This window comes from Eulemur rufifrons, chromosome 17, assembly GCF_041146395.1.
Source record: "Eulemur rufifrons isolate Redbay chromosome 17, OSU_ERuf_1, whole genome shotgun sequence".
Lineage (NCBI taxonomy): Eukaryota > Metazoa > Chordata > Mammalia > Primates > Lemuridae > Eulemur > Eulemur rufifrons.
The window spans coordinates 95354045-95366755 of NC_090999.1; the positions used below are offsets into that span (position 1 = coordinate 95354045).

Sequence of the window (12711 nt, forward strand, 5' to 3'; positions counted from 1 at the left end):
ACGAACCCCCAAGTTAGGAAATTAGCAAAAATAAAGGCGGCTCTAGAAAGGAGCATCACTGAGATGCCCAGAAGACGCAAACGCAGATCACTCTGGAAGGACACATCCTCACCCAGCACACACACAATCCCCCCACGCACAGCTGCTTCAAAAATAAACATAAGATCACAAAACACTCAAGGAAACAAGCCACCAGGAGTAAATCAGCCAGACAGTACTTTAGTCCTTCAGGATTTCAATAAAAGAACAAATCGATAGGCTGGGTGTGCTGGTTCACACCTGTAATGCCAGCAATTTGGGAGGCTGAGGCAGGAGGGTCGCTTGAGGCCAGGAGTTTGAGACCAGCCTGGGCAACATAGCAAGACCTTGTTCTACAAAAAATAAAAAAAATTAGCTAGGCATGGTGGTGCACACCTGTAGACTCACACCTGTAGACCCAGCTACTGGGGAGGCTGAGGCAGGAGGACTGCTCAAGGCCAGGCGTTTGGGGCTGCAGTGAGCTACGATAGTGGCACCACACTTCAGCTGGGTGACAAAGACCTTGTCTCAAAACAAAGCAAAACACACAAAAAAGAACAACCTGATAAAGTATCTTCAATATGATCAATACCACAAAAAAGGAAGTGAATCATAAAAAAAAAAGAATAGGATGTCTTGAAAGAATTAATAGAGTTCTATTAATAGAATCTAGAATATCTACAAATAAAAATTATAGTAATTAAAATTACTCAATGGATAGGTTAGAAAGCAAAGTGGGCAAGACTGAGGAGAGAATTAGTGAATTAGAATAGAAACTGGAGGAAATTACCAGGCAGCAGTATAGAGAGTTGAAGACAGAACATATGAAAGAGAACTTAAGAGATGGGGAGGATTGAAGGAAAGGGTCTAAAAGGCATTTTGGAATTAAAAAAAAAAACAAAACAGGAGAATGGGGGCAGAGAGACAACATTAAAAGAATTAATGGCTGAGAATTTTATAGAATGAAAATTAAAGGACTATTAGAATAAAAAATAACTTTGAACCATGTGAATAAATAAGAATCCATACATAAATATGTAATTGTGAAACTGCAGACCAAAGACAAAGGCTGTAAAAGCAATTAAAAAGAAAGGAAAAATTCCCCACAAAGAAACTCGGTGTCTAGACTCCAAAGGTCAGAAGCAATGGGGTCCTATATGCACAGGCTGGGGGGTGGGGGCACGAAAACAACCTAATGTAGCATTTGATGTACAAAAACTACCCTTAAAGCCAAGGTGGACTTCTGTTTCCAGGACGATGGAGAAGTACTTTTCCCTGTTTCGCTCATTAAGTACAACTAAAAACCCTAGACACTATATATGTGTGTGTGTTTATATATTATAGAGAGTTGAAGACAGAACACGTGAAAGAGAGTGTAAGAGACGTGGCAGATTGCACTTATACATAAAAAGATGACGCTGCACGGGAGAGAGAAAAAGGCAGACGGGCCGGGGACTTCACAGCCTGAGGGATGCTATGGTGCTGAGTTCCCTGGGTTTTCCTTTTGCCTCATATATCTCAGACTTGAAGGAGAACAAGCTGGTAACTGAGAAATGCCAATGGGTACAGATGAAAAACGTCCCAACAAAAGCCTGCTCTCTCTGGAAGCTACAGGACCAGGAAAGATGCAGCTGAACAAGAAAGCAAACTCTTACACAATAACCACTCTCCTCTACCCAAGCACCACAGCAAAAACCATGGCCCACACCAGTAAAGGCCAAATGGGGAGCCTAAACTTCCACCCTGGCAAGGCTTTACCAAGGCACACCAACACCCCCACAGAGGTGGGGGTCAGAGAAGACCAAGTAGGGCGCTGGGGCTTTCTGCTGTCTGGGTAATGAGCTCTTCTCCTGCCCCTGCTGCTGTGTCAGGGGAGATCAGGGGGAAGGGGCACTAGAACATTTTCATCCCCACCCAGCAGTAACAAGAATCCCTCTCATGTGTCAGTGGAGGCCGAGGGAGGAATCTGGACTTCTACCCCCACCTGCTGGTGATGAGGTAGTACCCAAGGAAGGAAGCCAATTAAATGAGCTAAAAAAGATCCAAGTCTTATAATGTAAAACAAAAACATCCAGGTTTCAGTTGAAAATTCCTTATTATACCAAGAACTAGGAAGATCTCAAAATGAAAGAAAAAAGATAATCAATACATTCTAACATCAAGTTGACAGAAATGGAACCAGAGCATTAGCATTTCACAGGAGCATTTGCAACACTTGTCCTGACAAAGCTAGTGACTTACTGGATGGTTTCCTAAGCCTTCTAGGAACAGACATGCCCAGTGTCACCAAGAACAGGGCAGTACCAGTCACAGGAGTCGCCGAACACGGGCCAACCCTTCCAAGATCTCCCATTTTTCTCAGGAGACACACTGAAACCCTCCTGAAGGCCCTCTCCTCCCTGCCTCCCCCTCACCTCTCCCCCCAGCCTGGTGCTTGACCACACTCCCTTTCTTGAACTGCCTTTTCCACAGGCCTGAGCTGTTCGCATGCTGCCTTGTTAGTGCCTCCCTAAGCACCCAATCAACTTTCTTTCTACATACTTTCACAGACCACATTCCTTCAGAACTCTTGCCTGGTCTTTATTCATTCGTGTCATAATTGGGTTAATCCTGTATTCCCCACTGGAGACCAGAGACACAGCTGTTGTGTTCCTGCAGTAAGCATGGTGCCTGCTCTCCTAATGCCATGCCACTGTGTTTGTTGAAGGGAAGGAAGCTGCATGCCAGGACAGATGGAGACAAGACTGATTTGGCTGGAGCTATGTATTTTTGAACTTGAGCCTCTCTGGGACTATAAAACTCCAAATCAGATTCCAAAGAGTGATTACAGCTGGTACGCAAACATCTCCTCAACCCTGATAACAAATAACAAAGTACAAGTTGTTTATTTTTACCACGCAGGTAAAAAAAAAAAAAAAAGCTACACCGTATATGAATTGGGTGGAAAAGCTTTCATTTATTCAAAAAATATTTGTTCAGCCCCTCCAGGTCTGGGTGCTGTAAGGGAAACACTATTCAGGGAAACAAAGATTAAACAGACCGTACTCTGCTTTCAAGGTGTTTACGGTCTTACCAAGACAAAAGACAACGTTATAAAGAGCCACAAAGCAACCTAGAAAAGGCTAAACACCCCTGAAAGAGAAATAAAGGAAGCAAGAGGCCTCCAAGGAAGACACGGATTAATCTGTCGATAACTTCTTATTGTAATCCCAGTGCAAAGAAAGGAATTCCAAACCAGGAAAGGTCAAGCCCGAGTATTTGCGGAACACACTGAAATACAGGCATTGCCCTAAACCCTTCACATCGCCCGGGAGGGAAAATACCGCAGCTGAGACTGAGCATCACTCTGGCTTCCCCACCTTGAGCTACTTAAACTCAGAAAGGAAAAACGCCAAGAAGGCAAGCACGGAGAAAAAGCAGGAGGAAACTTGCAAAAGCGGACTCTGGGTCCAGTCCCGGGACCCCGCGACCCCCCTGGCCCGGCCTTCGTCCCCGACACCCTCGCGACTCCCGCCCGCCAGGTCCCTACCCTAGGTTTCGGACATGGCCATCTGCGACATCTTGGGAGCGGCCGCCTCTCGCCGGGCACCGGCTGCAGCTAGGCCCGGCACCGTGAGCCACGTCTCCATGTGGAAAGGCGTGGGGCTGGGGACCGGAGGAAAGACGGATGCAGCCCTCCCCACCGCAACCGCCGGCCAACGGGGCTGCGGCCCGGCCAGACTCTAGCTCCGCGCAGGCGCACGGTCCTCTTCCTCGTGTCCGGCCGGCCGGGAGGCGGAGACGGTGCCCTGGAGGCCGCGCGTGCGCACGGGAAGCTGGGGCGGGGTGCGCAGCAGAGAGCCACAGGGCGCGGCTGGCCAAGCCAGGATATCCAGGGCCCAGTGAGGAGGGCGGGCGGCAGGTCACACTCTCATACAGCACACATTAGACACACCACACATCACACTCATACACACACTCATACACCAGACATTACACACACCACACTCATACACACACTCATACACACTCACATCACACATTACACACACCACACACCACACTAATCACACACACTCATAGACCGCACATTCCAAACACCACACACCACACTCACACACAACTCATATATGATACATTACATAAACCACACACCACACTCATACACACACTCATATACCACAAATTACACACTCCACACACCACACTCATCACAAACCCTCATCCCCCACACATTACACACACCAACACCGCACTCATCACACACACTCATATACCACACATTACCCACACCACATACCAAACTCATACACTCATATGCTACAAATTACACCACATTCATCACATACCCTCATACAACACCCATTACAAACACCACACACCACACTCATCACACACACTTATATACCACATATTACACACACCATGTACCACACTCATATACACACTTGTCGTATACCACACATTACACACACTACACACCACACTCATACACACATATTGGACACATTACACATATCACACACCACACTCATCACACTCAAGCATACACCACACATTTCACACACCACACAACACACTCATCACACACAGTCTTACACCACACATTACACACACCACAAAACTCATGCACAGACTCATATACGACACATCACGCACACTACACACCACACTCACACAGACTCATACAGGACATATTACACACACCACACACCACACTCATCACGCACACTCATACACATTACACACACCACACACCACACTCATCACACACATTCATAGAGCACACATTATACACAACACACTCCACATTCATCACACACACTCATATACCACATGTGACACACACCACACACCACTTATACAGAGACACTCATGCACCACACATTAGACACACCACATACCACACTCATCACACATCCTCATACACCACACATTACACACACCACACACCACCATCATATACACACTCATACGGGACATATTACACACACCACACACCACACTCATACACAGAGTCATAGAGGACACATTACACACACCACACATCACACTCATACACAAAGTAATATAACGCACATTACACATACCACACACTACACTCATCACACTCAAGCATACACCACACATTTCACACACCACACAGCACACTCATCACAGTCTTACACCACACATTACCCACACCACAACACTCATGCACAGACTCATATATGACACATCACACACACCACACACCACACTCATCACGCACATACACAACACATTACACACACCACACACCACACTCATCACACACATTCATAGAGCACACATTACACACAAAACACTCCACACTCATCACACACACTCATACCACATGTGACACACACCACTTGTACACACACACTCATGCACCACACACTGGACACACCACATACCACAGTCATACACACACTCATACACCACACATCACACACCACGCACCACACATCACACACACCCATATACTACACATTACACACATCACACTCATACACTCATATACCACACACTGCACACATCACACACCACACTAATCACACACACTGATGCACCACACATTACACACACCACACAGCAGATTCATCACACACACTCTTACCACATATTACACACACCACACAGCACATTCATCAAACACACTCATACCACACATTACACATACCACATACCATACTAATACTCACACTCATATACAACAAATTACACAAATCACACTGATACACACACTCATATACCACACATTCCACACACCACACTCATAAACCACACATTAGAGACACCACACACCACACTCATCACACACATTCATACACGACACATTACACACACAACACACATACAGACTCATATACGACACATTACACACACCACACCCATACACAGATGCATACAGGACACATTAACACACCACAGTCATCACACACACTCATAGAGCACACATTACACACACCACACTCCATACTCATCACACACTCATATACCACACATGACACACACCACATACCACTTGTACACACACACTCATGCAGCACACATTAGACACCACACACCACACTCATACACACACACTCATACACCACACACCACAGTCATACACACACTCATACACCACACATTACACACACCACGCACCACGCTCATCACACACACCCATATAGCACACATTACACACATCACACTTATACATACACTCATGTGCCACTCATTACACACACCACACACCATACAAATCACACACACTGATGCACAACGCATTACACACACCACGCAGCACATTCATCACGCACACTCATACACCACACATTACACACACCACAACCACACTCATACACACACTCATATATGACACATTACACACACCACACACCAGACTCGTATACTCACTTAAACAGGACACATTACACATACCACACACCACACTCATCACACACACTCATACACCACACATTACAAACACCATACACCACACTCATAACACACCCTCACATAGCACACATTACACACATCGTAGACCACACGCATACACACACACTCATACACCACACATTACACACACCACTTATACACACACCTGCACCACACATTACACACACCTCACACCACACGCATACAACCACTCATGCAACACACATTACACACACCACACACCACACTCATACAAACACTCATATACTGCACATCACACACATCCCACTCATATACACACTCATGTACCACAAATTACACCACACACCACACTCACACACACACACACCACACACCAGACACCAGGCATCGCACACTTATACTCCAAAGATTACACACATCACACTCATACACACACTCATATACCACAGATTACAAACATCACACACCATACTAATACACACTCATATACCACACATTACAGACACCACACAGAACACTGATCACACATACTGTTACTACACATTACACACACCACACACCACACTCATCACACACTCATACACCAGACATTACACACACCACATCCATACACACTCATCCACACATTACACACACCACACACCATAATCATACATACACAAATACACAACACATTACACATAACACACCACAGTCATACACACACTCATATACCACACAATACACACACCAGACACAACAGAAACACACTGATACACATTATAAACACTACACACCACACTCATCACACACACTCATACACCACACATTTCACACACCACAGCACTCATACACAGACTTATAGACAACACATCACACACAGCACACTCATACACAGACTCATACAGGACACATTACACACACCATACACCACACTCATCACGCACACTCATAGAGCACACATTACACACACCACACTCCACACTCATCACACACACTCATAACACACGTGACACACACCACACACCACTTATACACACAGACTCATGCACCACACATTACACACACCACACTCATACACACACTCATACACCACATATTACACACACCACACATCACACTCATCACACACACCCATATACCACACATACACATCACACTCACACTCATATACATACATTACACACACCACACAGCAGACTCATACACACACTCATACACCACACACAGCACCCACCACTCATGACTCACCCTATACAGCAGACATTACACACACCACACTTATAAACACTCATACACCACATACACCCCGCTCATACACAAACTAATATACCACATATTACACACACCACACTCATCACACATCCTCATACACCAGACATTACACACACATTTATACACACACTTATACACCACATACACCACACACCACACTCATACACACCCAGTGATATACCACACATTATACACAACACACTCCACACTGACACACACACTCATATACCACACATTACACACATCACACTCATAAACACACTCATGTACCACAGATTACACACACCACACACCACACTCATACACTCATACACTACACATTACACACACCACACACCACACTCATCGCGCATACTCATACATATATTACACACACCACTCATCACACACACCCATATACCACACATTATACACATCACACTCATACACTCATATAACATACATTACACACACCACACACACTAATCACACACACTCATACACCACACATTACACATACCACACAGCAGACTCATACACACACTCATACACACCCAGTGATATACCACACATTACATACAACACACTCCACACTGATACACACTCATATACCACACATTACACACATCACACTCAAACACACTCATGTACCACAGATTACACACACCACACTCATACACTCATACACTACACATTACACACACCACACACCACACTCATCGCACATACTCATACACATTTTACACACAGCACACTCATACACACTCATACACCACACACCACACACAGCACACATCACACTCATCACACACTCATACACCACACATTACACCAGACATTACACACAACACATTACACACAACACACACCATAGTCATGACACATACTCATACACCACACATTACACACACCACACACCACACTCATACAAACACTCATATGCCACACATTAAAACTATTTAGCAATTTTAATTAGAAAGGGTTCTAACTATACTATAACTAGAAAATACTACTGAAGTAGATTTTTGAAAAAAGACAAAACCATGAAATACTTGCAACTTCTACACTTAGTCCTTTTTTTTACATCAATCAAAAAACATACCAAAGACATAGGCCTGTTATACAAATGACTGAAAATAGTTCTAAAATAAAATAAATAAATAATACTTTTAATAAACTATGATACGGGGGGGGTAATTTGTAAAGATCACAGATGAAAAAACCATATTTTATATACAATAAGAAACAAATCATTTTCCTTCCTTAAAAACTATTTTTCCTGAAAATAAATGCATAGAAAAAAATCATCTCAATGCATTCAGTATACTTTAAAAAGGAAGCTTTCAAAGATTCAGTCAGAAGAAATATAAAGGCACATAAAAAGAAAATATTATCCTAGAACTAGCAGTAGAAAAGGAGAAGACATCAAATATAAAAAGAAAAAATGTGTACAAATAAGCAAATAAATTTATAATATTGTATGATCAATAAACAGGAAAGATACTCTATGAGAAAATTTTTCATAGATACTAGGAATCTGGCTTTCAAGATTTTTTTTTTTTTTAATTAAAGTCATTGAAATTTTCTGCCTCAATCTGTTCAATGAAGCTCAAAGGGGGAGAAAATTAAACTATAAAATCTATAGTAATTAATGTGAAAGATGAGATATTTTAATAATTTCACCCAGTATCTAACACTGATAATTTCAAATTATTTAAGAAAATCCTCTCTTTAATTTGCTCCTTTCTTCAAATCCGAAGTCTTTCACAAATGTTTAAAGGAAAATGAAAAGAAAAAAATTAGTTTATGTAGACGAATAAGTATTTAAATATGTCAAAATTCAAGCAAAGTGATATTTTTAATTTTCCCTCCTGTACTGTAAACTTGAAATCAATTCTTATTTTAAAAATCTGACTTAACTAAAATTAATCACTAATTTTGTTTCTCGAACTCATTTTTATGTTTTAATTAATATTGAATAATTTGAATATGAACATGCCCTACTGTAGTGTGGATGATTGGTTTCCAGTCCTTTATAGAAAAAGACCCTTATCACTATAAACAATTTTTCAAGACTCTCCCATATGAGATGTGTATACTACGTACAATACTATGAATTCTATAATGCTTTAAAAATACACACATAGTTCAAAAAGATTAGCATGTAAACTAGATACATGTACTTATCTAGAAACAGCAGCTGATCTGCCCAAGCATTTAGGGATTCCTTCCAATAACTCAATAACCCTTCAGAGTTATAAGAACCAGTGGGAGGGAATCACTGATTCAGAAGTCAGTTTAGAAAGCATATAACCCGTTCGCATTTGTCCAATGCTTCATAATTTACAGTAAGGTTTGCACATCAACCCTAAATGACAGGGAAGGTGTAAGAATTCTTACACCTTATTTTACAAATAAGAAGATCAAAGTCGAGAGAGACAAAGGAAGTGGGTCAAGGTTACAGGGCTTAGTAACTGAATTCCTATTAGATGGCAGTTCTTGTTACTAATTCAATGTTTTTATCTCTTACAACTTATTCACCTGGTCATGGAAGAATAGTGCAATAATTTTTAGGAAATCAGCCTAACATACTTTAACCAACAATTCAGAGAGAGAAACAAATATATTTTGACTTATGTCTCTTTGGACCACCTAAAAACTGGGCTATAAATGTATACAGTAACCATTTTTAGTTTAATAAACAAAAAAAAATGGGAAAATGGGCTAAGGATATGCTATTATAAATAGATAAGCTTACTTTGTTATGAATTAGGAAGAGAACTTCCAAATATTGTTAAATCTTCAAGGTGTAATTTTTTTATTTTATACTTGTCATTTCAAAATTCACTCATCTAATAAATCCAATTGTCCAGTGAATTTCTTAATTATCTTAACAAGATCAGGAAAGTTTTAAAATACATTAACACAATTCATTCATTAGTTAAGAGATAAATATTCCATTTTTGGAACATTAATATGATACACAAAGGAATGTGGCATATATTAACTAAAGATTACTAAAAACAAAAATTTGAGAAACTGGATATGAAATGTGTTTTAAAGCATATTATTTTGGATTTTAAAAGACCATCATGGGCCGGGCGCGGTGGCTCACGCCTGTAATCCTAGCTCTCTGGGAGGCCGAGGTGGGCGGATCGTTTGAGCTCAGGAGTTCGAGACCAGCCTGAGCAAGAGCGAGACCCCATCTCTACTAAAAATAGAAAGAATTATATGGACAGCTAAAAATATATATATAGAAAAAATTAGCCGGGCATGGTGGTGCATGCCTGTAGTCCCAGCTACTCGGGAGGCTGAGACAGGAGGATCGCTTGAGCCCAGGAGTTTGAGGTTGCTGTGAGCTAGACTGACGCCACGGCACTCACTCTAGCCCGGGCAACAGAGTGAGACTCTGTCTCAAAAAAAAAAAAAAAAAAAAAAGACCATCATGATACTTTTTTTAAGGTGTGATATTAAAATGATGTCTCTTTTTTCTGCCTTATTCCAAAGAACCATAAAAAAAGAAAATTAAAATAGTAATGAAATAGAAAGCTTACAGGTTTGTATCTCAACGCATCTCTGTAGGATCCAAACAAAGCAGCCTGTGCCCTAAGAAAGGCCCTAGCTACTCCATCACCCGTAGCTGCAGACTGCTTCTTCAGTTTTTTTCAAGGCCCAGACCTGCATGACAGAGAGGAACAGTTAAATTAACACCTCAGAAATTGGTACAGCCAGGTACCAGGTACGAACCCAATCAGCAGGCAAACCACAGTGTCCGCCGGTCAGCCAAAACTTCATCCTCCTCCCTGATAGCTTATTTTTTTAACTGCAGAGAGCACCTCCTGGTCTGTTAATTGAAACGAAAGCAGGAGAGGATGGTAAAGTGCTAATGCAAATTGGTTTATGCTCTCTTTTTCCTCCCAAGGCCTCTTGACATAAATAAGCTTTAATTATTTTACAGTAAACTGCTTGTGAACCACTTTTCTGCAGACTTTTAGTGATTACATGTGTTTACTTGTTTTGAGATAAAGCTGGCTGGGTGTCGTTCATTTTTGCTATGTAAGGTTATTTGTTACAGGTCCTTCAGGATCACTTACCATTTAATTTTATTTTTGAAAGCCTCATTTGCATATGTAATTTTCCAGTCATTTGTTGAATAGTGTTTGTCATTATTAGATAAAAAAGGGGAGAGGAGATAAAGTTATTGGGATCATATCATGAGTGGAGAATTGTATGCAAATGTTATACATTGTCTCATTTAATTTTCACAAGTCTTTTAAAGAAAGCATTCCTATTCCCATTTATGAATGAAAATAGAGGGCACAAAGATGTGAATTAATTTGCCCTTACTATGTAGCTAAAAACTGACAAAGCTGTGATTTAAACGCAGTTCTGTCCTGTTTTTTCTACTACCACATGCTGGCTTTGGGTTCAATGTCATTGCCTCATGAACCAGTAATCAGATTAAAACACTCCTGTTTTTAAATCAAAGAAAAACTTATCCAGGGATTTGCATAATTTAAAAGACACTTAAATGTTACAATTTTTTATACATTTTCCATCTTTTAATTTCAAGTGCTATGTCTTAGAGCAGCAGTCCCCAGCCTTCCTGGCACCAGAGACCGGTTTCACGCAAGACAATGTTTCCAGGGATGGGGCGGAGGAGGGCGCGGGGGCGGGGGGGGGGGCTCAGGCGGTGATTGCAGGCAACGGGGAGCAGCTGTGAATAAATATGGAGGACGCTTTGATGGCGGGATCACCTGGCGCTCACCTGCTCACTTCCTGCTGTGCCCCCCCACCCAGCTCCTACCTGTCAGGGGAGACAATTTTTCGGGGGGCAGGAGGGGGCGGTAGTCCGGGGCGCGTGCATCGTGCTCTACAGCCTGGCCCCTCACAGGAGGCCGACCAGCACGGGGCAGAGTCCGGGGATTGGGGACAGCAATTTTAGAGAATGCATATTATTTATGAATAGCCCTTACTTAGATTTTTAAGTGAGATTATCCTCCTGATGCAAACTCTTATTTTTTTAAGGGGGAGGAGATATAAAACGTTCCTACACATTCATTTCACCAATTC

The 12711-nt window shown here is 42.0% G+C and overlaps 1 protein-coding gene across 2 annotated transcripts in view; it reads right to left on the reverse strand.

Moving 5' to 3' along the window:
• Positions 1 to 12711, reverse strand: part of LOC138398241 (uncharacterized) — a 167044-nt gene that overhangs the window by 36806 nt on the left and 117527 nt on the right. The window lies entirely within an intron of this gene.